The sequence below is a fragment of the Camelus bactrianus genome, chromosome 16 (genome assembly GCF_048773025.1).
Source record: "Camelus bactrianus isolate YW-2024 breed Bactrian camel chromosome 16, ASM4877302v1, whole genome shotgun sequence".
Taxonomy (NCBI): Eukaryota; Metazoa; Chordata; class Mammalia; order Artiodactyla; family Camelidae; genus Camelus; species Camelus bactrianus.
The window spans coordinates 34,411,498-34,427,220 of record NC_133554.1 but is presented as its reverse complement, the minus strand read 5'-3'; positions in this window follow the sequence as shown (position 1 = coordinate 34,427,220).

Sequence of the window (15,723 nt, the reverse complement as noted above, 5' to 3'; positions counted from 1 at the left end):
CTGAGAAATGAATGGCAGACCATATGGATTTGTTTCCTGGGTTTAAAAAAAAAAAAAATGAAATCCTTCTAATTAGTTCGGGAAAAGCCATTGGCCTCCGTCTCGAGGCCCCTGGATTCAATTACCACCCGGCCTCTCCCACGCGCAGCGGCAAGGCCCTCCCCGCCCCCTCCACGCGCGGGGGTCAGCGGTGCCCTAAGCAGGGGTGGGGAAGCGGGGGTCACGACGGTGTTTTTATTTATTTCTGACGGATTCGATGATAAACGCCCTCGTGGCTGTTGCGAGTCTCCAGCGCCCAGCCCGGCCCCCACAGGGCCCCCTGGTCTACCGCCCCTGGGAAGGCCGAGGTCCTGGGACCCGACCTCCTTGGGTTACCCTCCTCTTTCTGCCAGTACACACTTCTTCACCTCAGGCGAAAACGGAGTCGTTGACCGAGCTGAAAGGTGGAATTATGGGTGTTCTCCAAAAAAATGTTTTTAAGAGTTGGTGTAATACCTTTTCTTCAATGCAGGGACACCAGCCACAAAAAAGCTCCTTACTCCTCCACCTGTGCTCTGGGTTCTCTCCAAGGCTGTCCCCTCAGTCCATAAACGCTCCCGCAATCTCCTCATCCTATAAACACCTTCTCTGAGCCCTGCCACCTTCTCAAGCCTCTGTCTTCTCACCTTCCCTGTCAAACTGCAGATTCTGGGAAAAAGAAGCCCCCCTCCCCCACTCTCAACCAACCCTGTAGTCCGACACCTCCCCACCTCCCTCCTGTCCCCAAGCTGGCCTCCGTCCTTGCCAGATCCAATGGGTGCTCCCAAGCCTCACCCTCCCTGCCAGCTCCCTGCACCTGTGCTCTGAAGAGGCCCTGGTCTCCCCTAAAACTGTCCTCCCTGAGTGGCCAAGACACGGCTGCCTCTCCACCAGCTTCTCTGCCCACTGCCCCAGGGCCAAAGCTTCCGGGTCCCCTTCTTTTACTCTCTCTAGGCCATGCTGTCTTCTTGGCTCACACCACCGTCACATCCCCACTCGAAATGGCTTCTGGGTCTATTACCTCAGCATCACCAATGTCCTGATTTCCTCAGTTTTCTGGTGGCCTGTAAGTACTAGCAACACCTTGAAGTCAACCAACTCACAATGCAACAAGAATCCATACTTTATCTGCACCACCCCTCCAAAAACAAAGCAACAGTAACAAAAGTTACTCCCTCAGCACTGTTATGTGTGTGTGTGTGTGTGTGTGTGTGTGTGTGTGTGTGTGTTTAATAAAGCAGTTTTCGGTTCACCACAGAAGTGGGTGACATGTAACAAGAGAGTACTTCCCACATACCCTCTTTCACCCCAACACGCATCTCCCTCTACCATCTATAGTGATACATTTGTTACAACAGATGAACCCACACTGAGACTTCGTCATCACCAAAGTCCATATTTACAATAGAGTTTAGTGTTGTACATTCTATGGGTTTGGACAAGTGTATAATGACATATATCCACCGTTATAGAATTGTACAGAATCATTTCATTGCCTTAAAAATCTTCTAATTACCCCTCCTGTTGACCTGTCCCTCTCCCAACCTCAGGCAATCACTGATCCTTTTACTGTCTCTACAGTTTTGACTTTTCCAGAATGTCATATAGTTGGGATCATACAGTATATAGCCTTTTCAGATTGTCTTCTTTCACTTAGTGACATGCATTTAAGTTTCCTCCTTGTCTTTTCATGGCTTGAAAGCTCATTTCTTTTTCAGTGCTGAATAATATTCCACTGTCTGGATGGACTACAGTTTATTTATCTATTCACCTACTGAAGGACATCTTGGTTGTTTCCAAGTTTTTGACAGTTAGGTGTAAAGCTGCTGTAAACATCCACGTGCCGGTTTTTGTGTGGATGTAAGTTTTCAGTTAGTTTGGGTAAATACCAAGGAGTGCAATTGCTGGATCGTATGGTAAGAGCATGTTTAGTTTTGTGAGAAACTGCTAAACTGTCTTCCAAGTTAGCTGTACCATTTTGCATTCCTGCCAGCAATGAATGAAAGTCCCTGTTGCTCCACATCCTTGCCCAGCATTTGGTATATCAGTGATTTGGATTTTGGCCATTCTAAAGTGTGTAGTGGTATCTCATTTTTGTTTTAATTTGCAATTCCCTAATGACATGATGTTGAACATCTTTTCCAAAGCTTACTTGCCATCTGTATGTCTTCTTTGGTGAGGTGTCTGTTTCAGGTCTTTTGTTCATTTTTTAATCAGGTTATGTGTTTTCTTACTGTGGAGTTTTAAGAGTTCTTTATATATTTTAGATAACAGTCCTTTATTAGATGTGTCTTTTGCAAAAATTTCCTCCCAGTCAGTGGCTTGTCTTCTGATTCTCTTGACATTATCACAGAGCAGAAGTTTCTAATGTTAATGAAATCCAGCTGACCGATGATTTCTTTCTCAGATTGTGCCTTTGGTATTGTATCTAAAAAGTCATTGCCATACCCAACGTTTAGGTTTTTCTTATGTTATGGTCTAGTTTTATAGTTTTGTGTTTTACATTTAAGTTTATGATCCATTTTGAGTTAATTTTTATAAAGAGTGTAAAGTCTATCTAGATTCAGCTTTTTGCATATGGATGTTTGGTTGTTCCAGTGCCATTTGTGGAAAAGATTATCTTTTCCCCACTGTATTGCTTTTACTCCTGTGTTAAAGATCAGTTGACTGTATTTATACGGCTCTATTTCTGGGCTGTTTCTTCTGTTCCTTCATCTATTTGTCTATCTTTTACCAATACCACAGTGTTTTAATTACTGTAGTTTTATATTAAGTCTTGAAGTCAAGTCTTCTGACTTTGTTTTTCCTCCTTTCAGTATTAAGTTGGCTCTTCTGGGCCTTTTGCCTCTCCATATAAATTTTAGAATTAGTTTGTGGATAGCCTTAAAATAACTAGCTGATACTTTGATGAGGATTGCTTTGAATCTATAGATCGTCTTGGGAAGAATTGAGATCTTGACAAAATGGAGTCTTCCTATCCATGAACATGGAATATTTCTCTATTTATTTAGTTATTCTTTGATATCTTTCATCAGAGTTTTGTAGTTTTCTTCATATAGACCTTGTACTTATTTTGTTAGATTTATATGTAAGTATTTCATTGGGAGGGGATGCTAATGTAAATGATGTGTTTTTAATTTCAAATTCTACTTGTTCATTATTGGTATGTAGGAAAGCAATTGCTTTTTGTATATTAAACTTATATCCTGCTACCTTGCTATGATTATTTATTAGTTCTAGGAGTTTTTTGTTGATTAGTTAAAATTTTCTGTATGGATGATCATATTATCTGTGAACAAAGACAGTTTGATTTCTTCCTTCTCGATTCCTTTTATTTCCTTCTCTTATCTTCCTGCATTAGCTAGGACTTCCAGCACAATGCTGAAAAGCAGAGGTGGGAGGGACATCCTTGTCTTGTTCCTGATCTTAGCAGGAAAGTTGAGTTTCTCACCATTAAGTGCAACATTAGCTATAGATTTTTTGTAGATATTCTTTATCAAGTTGAGGAAGTTCCCTCTACTCCTAATTTACTGATAGCTTTTTTTTTTTTTTATCATGAATGGAAGTTGAATTTTTGTAAAATGCTTTTTTCTGTACTTATTGATAAGATCATGTGATTTTTCTTCTTTAGCCTGTTGATGTGGTGGATTACATTCATTGATTTTCAAATGTAGAACCAGCTTTGCATATCTGAGATAAATCCCACTTGTTCATGGGATAAAAATTCTTCTTATACACTGTTGGATTTGGTTTACTAATATTTTGGGGGTGGGGCAGGTAGTTAGGTTTATTTATTTATTTTTAGAGGAGGTACTGGGGATTCAACCCAGGACCTTGTGCATACTAAGTATGTACTCTACCACTCAAGCTATACTATCCCCCCTTGATTTGCTAATATTTTGTTGAGGATTTTTGCATCTGTGTTCATATTGGTCTGTAGTTCTTTTTTTCTTGTGGTATCTTTGGTTGGTTTTGGTATTTGGGTAATGATAGTCTCATAGAATGAATTAGAGAGTACTCCCTCAATTTTTATCTTCTGAAAGACTGTAGAAAATTGGTATAGTTTCTTTAATAGTTATAGGCCTATTCAAATTGCCTACTAGTGCTCTTTTCTTAATTGATGACACTTCTGCCCACACTGGCTTAGAATCTTGGCTATCATTGACTCCATCTCACCTCAATTTCTAACTGCAAACCAAATGGCATCTACTAGTTCAGGTCTCCTTCCCTCTAGAGTAACTGAGGGTTTAGAAGTCAGGCTCCAGGAGACTAAAAGTGTTGTCCCAAATGACTGCTCACAGGCTGTGTGACTTTCAACAAGACACTGAATCTCTCTGATCTCAGTCCCTCTATCCATAAAATGATGAGGGTTGGTTGTCACAGTCACATATCATAGCGCACCACTCAGGTCTGCAGTGAACAATATTTACATAGTCAAATGCTGCTTTTTAGTTGCTTTTGTTTGTTTCTTTTTGTTCTTGTAAACAAGGATCAACTTTTAGGCAAATCATGAAAGACTTGTCTGTCGTTACAGCCTAGAAAATAAATGTTAATAACTTGATATCAAAAGTGTAGTTCACAGTGGCTGAGAGGTGGAAGCAAGAGAAGAGAGATGGGGACCAATGTCCACACTTCCAAAGTGGAGAATCACGGTGGGCTGAGCAAGTAATAGAGTTCTTGATGTGTTATGTTCAATGTTGCAGGATTGAGGAGTGAAGGATCTGAGGACAGCAGAGTGTAACTACATTTGGGAGGAGAGGAGGAATTGGGAGGTTGAGAGTCAAATCCTTATCAATCCTAAAAGGCGACCAATTAATAATGTGTAATGTTAATACGGCAAGGAAGAAATATTTAAAATATTTAAAATAACAGTATAAACACTAGAGATAAGAAGACAATCACCAGAATATCGAAAAATAAAAATGATTAAAATTTTCCCTGGAGAGTAGGACCCCAGATGGGGACAGGGAGAGTCCTTTTTCACTTTAATCCCTTTAGTTTAATTTTTAAACCATATGCATATATTACTTAGTTAAAACTAAAATGTTTAAATAAATTATAAATTTCAACTGAAGAATTTTTTACAGTTTTCTTTCAATTGTTTTCTTTATTGAGGTATAATTGACATATAATAAGCTGCAATTGTTTAAAGTGTGCAACTTGATAGTTTTGACATATGTATACAAGTGTGAAACTCTCACTATAGTCAGGATAGGAAATATATCCAACACCCCTAAAAGTTTCCTTATGCTCTTTATTTTTTAAATTAATTTATTTAAGAAAAATTTTATTTTATTGAGTTATAGTCAGTTTACAATGTTGTGTCAATTTCCAGTGTAGAGAACAATTTTTCAGTTATACATGAACATACATATATTCATTGTCACATTTTTTTTTCACTGTGAGCTACCACAAGATCTTGTATATATTTCCCTGTGCTATACAGTATAATCTTGTTTATCTATTCTACATATGCCTGTCAGTATCTACAAATCTCACACTCCCAGTCTGTCCCTTCCTACCTCCCTCCCCCCGGCAACCACAAGTTTGTATTCTATGTCTATGAGTCTGTTTCTGTTTTACATTGAAGTTCATTTGTCTTCTTCTTCTTTTTTTTTTTAGATTCCACATATGAGCAATATCATATGGTATTTTTTTTTTCTTTCTGGTTTACTTCACTTAGAATGACATTCTCCTGGGACATCCATGTTGCTGCAAATGGCATTATGTTGTCATTTTTGTGGCTGAATAGTATTCCATTGTATAAATATACCACTTCTTCTTTATCCAGTCATCTGTCGATGGACATTTAGGCTGTTTCCATGTCTTGTCTACTGTAAATAGAGCTGCTATGAACATTGGGGTGCAGGTGTCTTTTTGAAGTAAGGTTCCTTCTGGATATATGCCCAGGAGTGGGATCACTGGGTCATATGGTAAGTCTATTCCTAGTGTTTTGAGGAATCTCCACACTGTTTTCCACAGTGGCTGTACCAAACTGCACTCCTACCAGCAGTGTAGGAGGGTTCCCTTTTCTCCACAGCCTCTCCAGCATTTATCATTTGTGGACTTTTGAATGATGGCCATTCTGACTGGTGTGAGGTGATACCTCATTGTAGTTTTAATCTGCATTTCCCTAATGACTAATCTTTGAGCAACTTTTCATGTACTTATTTGCCACCCATGTATCTTCCTTAACAAAAAGTCTCTTTTAATCTTTTGCCCATTTTATATTAAGCTAAACATGAATTTATACTAATGTCTCCAATTCTAATCCACAAATCATTCTATCATTCTAGCCTCCTCTCCTTGCTTACCTACACTACTACACAGTGAGAAACCTGGCTCTTACAATCCACTATCCATTTACTTAGTTGTTCAATTCCAGTATACACACATACCGGTATCAGAATTGTGAACCTGTACCCCTCCAAGAAATAACTATCAACTAGAGTCCAGTGCTAATGTAAAGTTCCTTCTGACTTCAGTCTTATAGATGGGACTCACTCCCAAAGTTCCCAGTGCTTTTTCTTCCCATCTCATTTAGTGAGGTTGTTTCATACCATTTGTAATATTTTGTCACATTCTTCATTCTTTCCTGACATTTCTCAACTTCCTAAATGATTTTCTAAATTTGCATGCATTATGGCTTTCTCTTTGTGCTGTAAAGTTCCATGGGTTTTGACAAATGCATAGTGTCATATGTCCACAATTACACCATCATCATCCTAAAACAAAATCCCCTGTGCTTCACCTGTTCAACCTCTCCTTCCTCCCTACAAACTCCTTGAAAACATTGATCATTTTTGAAGGTTTTATTTTAATTTTTTAAATTCTTATTTTTTACCGAAGTGTAATCTATTTACAATGTTAGTTACAGGTGTACAGCAGAGCCATCCAGTTATACACACATATATATATATATTTTTTTTCAGATTCTTTTCCATTACGGCTTATAACAAGAAATTGAATATAGTTCCCAAACATTGATTTTTGTTAAAAAACAACAACAAAAAAACCCCTATTGCTATAGGTTTTTCTTTTCCAGAATCATATAATTGGAATCATACTATATGTAGCCTTTTCAGCCTGAATTTTTTTTACGTAAAAATATGCACTTAAAATTCATCCATGTCTTTTCTTTCATCACCAAATAATATTCCCCTGTGGATGTACACAGTTTGCTTATCCATTAATCCATTGAAACATCTTGATCCCTTCCAGGTGTTGGCAATTATAAAGAAAGCTGATAAAAACATTTGCGTGTAGGTCTTTGTGTGGACATAAAGAGTTCAAATCAGTTGGGTAAGTACTTAGGAGTGTGAGTGCTGGGTCATAAATTTAGCTTCACATGAAACTGCCAAGCTGTCTTCCAAATTGGCTGTACTGCTTTGCATTCCCACCAGCAATGAGTGAGAGTTTCTGTTGTTCCATATCCTTGTCAGCAGTTGGTATTGTCAGTTTTTAATATTTTAGCCATTCTAGAATTTAATTTGCAACTCCCTAATGGTAAATGATGCTGAGTATGTTTTCATATGCTTATTTGCCATCTGTGTATTTTGGGGAGGACATGTCTGACCAATCATTTGCCCCTTTTTAAAACAGGTTGGTTTGTTTTCTTATTGTCAAGTTTTAAGAGTTCTTTGTTTTTTTTGGATACAAATCTTTGTTCAGAAATGTGTTTTGCAAATATTTTTTTCCTAGTCTGTGGCTTTTTTTCCCCATTTTCTTAACAGTGACTTCTGAAGAGAAGATTTTTATTTTGATGAAGTTCAACTTGTCAGCCTGTTCTGGTCCTGATTTTGGTGCCATATCTAAGAAATCTTTGCCTAACCCAAGGTTGTAAAATCAACAATATTTTGTTAATAATTAATATGTTAATAATAAAGTTAAAATCTTTTCTGTTATGTTTTCTTCAAGAAATTTTATAATTTTAAGTTTTCCATTTAGGTCTTTGACAAAGTTTGAGTTTATTTTTGTATATGATGTGCTATATGGTCAAAGATTTTTGTGTTTTGGTTTTAGAGGGTTGTTTTGGCATATGGATATACAATTGTTCCAGCATCATTTGTTTGTTTGTTTGTTTGTTTGTTTATTCATTTATTTATTTGGGGGGGAGTAATTAAGTTTATTTATTTATTTAATGGAGGTACTGTGGATTGAACCCAGGACCTCATACATGCTAAGCACAGGCTCTACCACTGAGCTATGCCCTCCCCTGAGCTATACCCTCCCCTCATCATTTGTTGAAAAGACTACCCTTTTCCCACTGAATTGCTTCTGTACCTTTGTCAAGATTCAGTTGGCCATATATAGAAGTGTGGGTTATTTCTGGACTCTGTTCTGTTCCACTGATCTATTTGTCTATCTTTAAATAATACCATATTGTCTTGATTACTACAGCTCGACAGTAAGTCTTGAAATCAGGCAGTGTTAGCTCTCCAACTTTGTTCTTCATGCAAAAGCAAGGCTAGCGCAGTACTCCGTCTAGGGCTAATCACTCCCCATCACTGAAGTAAGACCTTCCCGGGTAGTCTGCGTGAATTGAGTTTGTGCAGTCTGGCTGGTGGGAACAGGCACTATTCCCAAATGGACACTGTTCTCTAATCCTCTTGGATCGTCTTTCCTGGCCGTGGGTAGTGTTTTCACTCCCATGTGCTGATCGGTACTCTAATCCTCCAGGCGTCTCCTCTGTAGATCTGGGGGTGGCCTCGGAGCAGATGTCTCCTCTCAGGTACTCTCTCCTGCTAACTCTAGATGCCTTGCTCTCCCCGGGCTGTCACCGCCACTCCTCCTTTCCAGGAGACCCTCTGGCTCTGCCTCCATCTCTCTCCCCGTGCACGGCCTGAAAGCCCTCTCCAGGCAGGAGCTGGGGCATCTTGGGGCCTGACTCATTGTGTCCTATCTCTCAGGGATGGCTACCTTCATTGCCTTATGTCCAGTGCCTTGGTAATCTTGTTTCACATAGTCTGTCTGGTTGTTTTGTGTTGTTTTGAGAGGGAGGGCAAAGACAAATCTTGTCACTCCATCCTGGGCAGAAGCCAAAGGATTTTAAAGTCTCTTCCAGCTTTAACTCTTGCTGTGTATTATGACTTCTGGATGATCTCCCTCTCCACGCACGTCTCCTTGCTGGAGGGGGGACGGCAGGCAGGATTTGGGGGCTCATGCCAGCAGAGAACGTGAACTCAGGGGGACAGAAAGTCACATGGCTTGAGCAGAGCAGATGGAAGAGGGGTGGGACCCAGGGAGGAGCTGAGGAGAGGAGACCTCGGGGGCCTGGGGAGTCACCCCAGGCATGTGGTGCAGCGACGGCTGATTCTGGCTCTGACTGACCCAGATCTGTCTGAGCTCAAACTCTGACTTTCTTGCAACCCTGCCTGCTCAGAGGGCCTGGCAAGAAAGATTAAAGGGGAAGAGGAGGGTTTGCATGGGGCCCAAGCCAAGGGATCCTGCCTGAGGCTCGAAGCCCCGGGGAGGAGCAGAAAGGGAGGCAGACCTGGGTTCTCCTGGGCCCAGAAGGGCCTCTTCCCTCCAGAAGACTGAGGGGAGCCCCTGCTATGTGACAGGCTTAGTCCTGAAGGTCTCCAGGAGTCTAGAGCTCCTACACAGTACCCTGTGTGGTGCTGGAGGCTGGGGGCTGGGGGGCAGGTGTCTCACGGTAAATACCTTCTTGTGCCCCCAAAGATTCTGGGGGTGGGAGTTGGTGTGGTGTTGTTGTGTCACCCTGGCAACTTTCTGAAAGGGCAGATGCTCAGCACCTCCACCTCCACGCTCCCCCGCTGGAGATTCAGATTATGTGGGGCTGGGCCTTTGAGCCCCAGGTGATGTTGTGGCTGAGATTGGTCCAGAATTCCATTTTGAGAGGCGTTGCTCTATGTGGTGGGCATCTTTCACCCAAAAGAGTGGCTGGGGAGTCGAGACCAGGTAAGCAGGCAGAGGTGCACTTGGGAGGGGGCAGCTGTCAACATCCCTTTAAAGTCCCTCCCTGGGCTCCCTCCCATCCCAGATCTTATCTCTGGGTGCTGTCCCTGGATGGAGCTTTCTCCGGGGCACCTCAGGATCCCTGGGGCAGGAGGAGGGGGCAGATCAAAGGGCAGGCGCCCCAACAAGGGAACCTGAGATGGCTTCTTTGTCTGCATCCTGAAGAGGCCCAGCCTGAGACAGGATGGATGGGAGCCCTGGGCCAGCAGGTGGGGAGGGGGTGTGAGTGGAGAAACCAAATCCTGGTGCATTCACTGTGGACAAAAGGAAGGGCTTGGACAGAGGCTCAGGCTCCTCTCACAGCTGCTCTGGCTGGAGGCTTCCGGCAAGGTCTGGGGACATCTGGGTCAGGTTCTCTTTGGGGGCAGGAAGAGCCCAAAACGGGTGGTGGTTTGTACATCTATTGGTTGGGGACCCAGGTCCACTCGCTAAGCCCTGCTTTTAGCTGATTCCAAGTTACCCACACCCAGGAGGGGGCCTGGGAGCAGAGCTGGGGGGGAGACTGGATTAGGAAGTAGTCCCTCCCAGATTCTCAAATCCCAGACACCCCCCGACATCCCCAGCCCCCTGGGAAAGTAGACTAGCCACTTGGGTGTAACACTATCCCCAGGCTCGGGGCTCCCCCACATCTGGAGCCCCAGCTGCTGACCCTCCATGGAAGCTGTGAACTCTTCCCCCCAAGCCTGCCTGCTCCCAACAACAGGAGCAAGGCCAAGGGAGCAGCAGCTGTCTGCTCGGGGGACTGTCTGGGCCACACGCGGGCGCCGGGGACTTGGTAGGGGGGTAAGGGGGGAGGATCCGTGTTTCACCTGCCTCTATGGTAATTTGGGGCCTTCCAGTTGGTGTTAGGGTTGTGGGGTATATTTAGGGGTAGAATTAGCCTTAACCCAACTTTGCTCTGAATTCAAGGGAACCCAGAGATTAGGACCCTCCAAACAGCATACTCCGCCAGGTTCCCCACTGAGACCAGTTGGGTCTATGTAGACTCACTGGGCCAAGCACCCAGTGCAGCCAGGCCAGGTCTGGAGGTGAAGGTGTTGGGGGCCGGCAGGGGAAACCCAGCAGCAGAGAGGACGCGAAGGCCCCAACGGAGCCTCCTCTTCTGCAGGGTTCTCTCGCATCCCTACCCCTCCCCTCAGCATTCTTCCTGAGGCTCGTTGTTCCCAAGCCCACCTAGACTAGTTGCAGAGTGTAACAAATTACCACAAGTTCAGTAGCTTAAAACAACACATGTTTATTCGCTCATGGTTTATAGCCCAGCTTAGAGTCCGGGTCCAGCCTAACTGGATACTCTGCTTGGGTCTCGTGGGCTGCAGTCCAGGTGTTGGTTGGGGTGCATCCTTTCCTGAGTTTCACTTTTTCTGGGCTCTCATGGTTGTTGGCAAAATTCAGGTCCTGAGGCTGCAGGACTGAGGTTCCAATTTTCTTGTTGGCTGACAGCTGGAGGCTGCTCTCAGCTCCCTGAGGCTGCCTGCACTTCCTGCTCTCCCTAGAGTGCAGGCTACTTCTTCAAGGCCAAAAAGAGGCTCTCTCTGATGTCAGGGAAGGTCTCAGTCTCCCTTTTAAGAGCTCTCATCTGATGAAGCTGGTCCATCCAGAATCAGCTCCCTTTTGATAACTCATAAACAACTACTTGGAACCTAACTATATCTGCAAATCCCCTTCACCTTTGTCATTTTCTATTGGCTACAAGCAAGCCATAGGTTCTGTCCATGCACAAGAGGAGGTGTCCCCCTAGCCCTGCTTCTGCCAGGCCATCCACTGGGGGGGGGGGTCTTTGAAACACGACTGCTCTTGGTCTACAGAGCTCTGCCGTCTCTGGTCTGTGGCAGTGAGAGTGCTGATGGCCTGGTCAAAGCTGATGCAGACTCTTCTTTCTTCTGCTTCCAACAGCAAAGGGCTGCAAGTGTACCCAAGGCATGCTGGGGGGAAGAGGTGAGGCTGAGAACTGGTTGCTTGGACCTTGTCCTCAAGGGTGAGGTTAGTCCCATAAAGAAGTCACTTTAAACCATTAGAAGAGTTCAGAAAAGCTGCTGGGGAAGACATGCTCTGAGCTGGCCCTGGTGGGATGTTGAAGGCTACCAAAATTGGCAGTGGGTGGGGGAAAGGCCCGCTCTGGTTAAGCGACAGCCTGATGGAGGTGAATTTGGGAAACAGTGTGGCTGTTGGCCACAGGGCTTTAGATGGAGAGATGAGACCAGAAATCAGAAGAGGGAGGGCTGAGACCAGCAGGCAGGCTGAGGAGGCAATGGGGAGCCACAAGCATGAACTTCTGAGAGCAGGGGAAGGACGCAGTGATGTCTTGCCATGGACGCCTCCTGAGAGGCTCGTCTCCCTCTCTAAACTGAGCCCCCACACTAAGAGCCAGATGTGGAGTTTTGCACTATGAACGCAACACTCAATCAGCAGAGAGGGGATTTCAAAGATCTTAGAGACAAGTCAGGGATACGAACATTAAACAAGGGACACAGACATTAACCAAGTCATCAATTACATCTAGAATATGAGCCAGGGGCAGAGAACAGGGCATTGTAAGAGCAAAGACCTGGGCCCCAAAATAGTCTGGCCAGTTGGTGAAGGCCCAGGGCATGGCGTGTCTGGGATGTCACACCCCAGCAGAGGAAAGAGAAAGAACAGGAGAGAGCCTCTGAAAGCAGCCTCCCTGTCCCCAGTTCTCATCCTCTCTCAAAGCAAAAGCTCCCAGCAGTGCTCCTCCAGGGTGCTCGGCTCGGAGCCAGCACACTCCCTCTGCCTGTGAAGCACCTGTGTGGACCCTCCTGCCCGGGCGCAGAGTCCACAGCCTGCTGAGGGCACAACCATGTGTCCCCAGGCTGTGGGAGCCCCTCTGTGTGACCATGGCAGTCTCAGGGGCCCCGCCTCACTGCTCGCAGCTCCACACATCCAGCCCCAGATGTTCCCATGCCTCATCGCCCCAGACAAAGCCCAGACAGCTGCACAGCTGGTCGGCCTGCGGGACAGCGGGCCTGCCAATAGCCCTGGGAAGGAGGGCGAAAGGGGGACACCTCAGACAAACAGAGCTGGCTCCCTGCGCTAAAGCATACACAGGTCGGAGGCCTGAGTGAGCAGGCTGGCCCGGGGCTGGGCTTAACCCTTTCTCTCCCAGCAGGGCTCCAAGGAGTCTCCTATCCACTCATCTCTGCCATTCCTCTGCCTCCAGCCAGGTGTCCCCGCCCCTCAACCACCCCAGCCGACTCTTCTGGCTGGACAAGGGAAGTCGTTCCCTGCTCCCTGGGGGCAGGTTCATTCATTTTCATAGCAACAAGACACAGGTCTCTTCCCTAAGGAGTCAAGGTCTGGAAGTTCTTTCTGTCGTCTGACCTTGCTCCCACTCTCTGACTCGGTGACTGCTGTCCACCTGCTACAGCAGCTGCTGACTGCCACCCCACCACCACCACCAATCTCCAGTTCCCTGCAGCCTCCAAGCGAGAAGCAAGAAATAGGTCCAGGAAGAGCAGGAGAAGCGATAGAGGCAGTGTTGGAGGAGGCTCTGGAACCTGTCCTGAGGGTGTTGCCTTGCTCTGGAGGAAGCAGGGTGCAGCAGGTGAAGCCTGGGCTCCCATCGCAGCCCCCCGCCCATAATAATGCGGCCCTAGACAAGTCACCGAGGTCTCTGTTAACCTGTTTGTGAGACGGCAGTGAATGTCAGAGCTGCCCTCCTGGGGCTCAGAGAAAGAAAGAGTTCAGTTTATGCGAAGTGCCTAGACTGGTACCAGCACCCAGGAACTGCTCCACCAGGGCTGTGTGTGACTGCTCGGACAACAGCAGTGCCAGCACGCTCCAGGCAGACTGGTAACCATGCTGGTAGCTGAGGCAGACACTGAACACGTAAGCAATTAGCATACGAGACCCTCCCAGACTATGAAGGTGATAGGAAGGCACTCAGAGTGGGGCTATTAGGGGTTCTGGACAGATGGGTAAGAGGCAGCATGGGGAGGGCTGGGGTGTTAGAGAGTGGCCATTTGTCCATCTCTCTAAGTCTGTGTCCTGGTGGCCGAACAGAGACTCAAAAGTGAGCAGGCACCAGGCCCTGCACCCAAGACCTTGCCGTCCTGACAAATGATCAGAGAGACGCAAGTTACAGGAGCGCAGAGCAGGCCTCCTTAATCCCTGGGCAGGCAGAGGGAGAAGAGAAGCTTGGGGCTATTGGAGAGAACGTTTGAGGCTGGGATGAGGTAGGGAAGCCCTGTGAGACCAGGTGTGAAAGGCTCTGAATGCCAGACAAGGAGTTGGGACATTCTCCTGGGGCAATGGGGAGCCATGGAGGGTTTGAAGTTAAGAAGTGACTGTTCAGATGTGGGTTTGGAAGGACCACTCTGGCTGCAGTGAGAAGAGATTGGAAGGATTGTCCCGGGGAGAAGCAGGGAGCCCAGGCAGGGGCCAAGCCTTTGCTTTTTGGAAGAAAATCAGTAGCTCCTGGCGACTGACTGGACCCGCAGAAGAGAAGAACTGGGTTTCCCTGAGCTGGACTACAACTCACCCCGCCCTGTTCAATCCAACACATCTCAACACATCTGCTGGGGGCAAGAGACAGCCGTGAACAAACTAAATCAGGATCTCGAGGAGATCCTAGCCGGTGGGGGAAAACAGACGCTAAACAAACCGCACTGGGAGTGGTGGCTTCTGAATTATTAAAGGAAAGCAGGACGGGCTGTCTGCTCTGGACCTGAGCTCCCTGAGGGCAGGGGCTGTGTCTCCCCCTCACACTGGAGATGCCTAAGCTGGGAGCAATGCTTTCTCCATGAGTCTGGAGGCTCCCTAAGAGATAGCCTGTTTCCTGCTGGTGCCGGTGCTGTGGTCCGGCAGCCAGGCGCCTGCCCGCTCCCCACACCTCCCTCGGGGCCAGGAACAGAGGGAGCGGGTCATGTCATCCTGAAATACTCTCCAGCCGCCCACCATTTCCTGAACTGAGCCCACTGTTCCCAGGGTGGCAGGGCCACCCGCTCTGTCTCTGCAGCACCTCTCAGGGTGTGACTGGGCCATGGGAGGATTGGCTCCCCATGGAGAGTCTCCGCTGGGGCTCTGCCCCTGCTGCCCTCTGTCCTCTGTCAGCTCCAACCTGACCTGCCTGCTCTCCCCCAGCTGTAAGCTCACTCAGCTGCTGACGTCAGGGAAGATGGCTGATTGGGTCCAGACGGGCGCTGGGCAGAAGCCAACGGTCCACGCTCATCCTCAGGAGGGGCCTGAGGGCAGGACCAGGTTTGGAAGAAGATCCAGGAGAGGCTGCTAGAACAAGGAGGGTCTAGGAACAAGAGCTGGGAGACACAGCCCCCAGCCTCTGTCCTCAATTCCCGTGGGTCTTAGGCAAGCCCCTTCCCTTCTATTAGCCTGTTTACTCACAAGGTGATGGCCTGGGATGGTACCACAGCCCCTCGGACCTCACTTTATTTTTTTATTCCAACAAGGGCAATACAGCTTGGAAAACTGTAAGGTCAGGAGACTGCATGTGAGAGCCCCAGGCAGCTAGATGAGAGGAAATGCCATAGAGAATGAGGGATTTGAGGCTGACACTGAGACAGATTTTTCTGGAGGGAAGGGGGATGAGCCCCTGGTCGGGCCCTGTGTCACTGCTTTCCAAGGCTCCAGCAGGAGGGACCTGTGGCCAAGGTAGCATCTGAGGATGCCTCCTGCTCTTTTGCAGGGATGTCAGGACTTCGTCCTGGTCAGGCTGGATTTTCCCTTCTGGCACTCATGAGATTTGACCTTTGA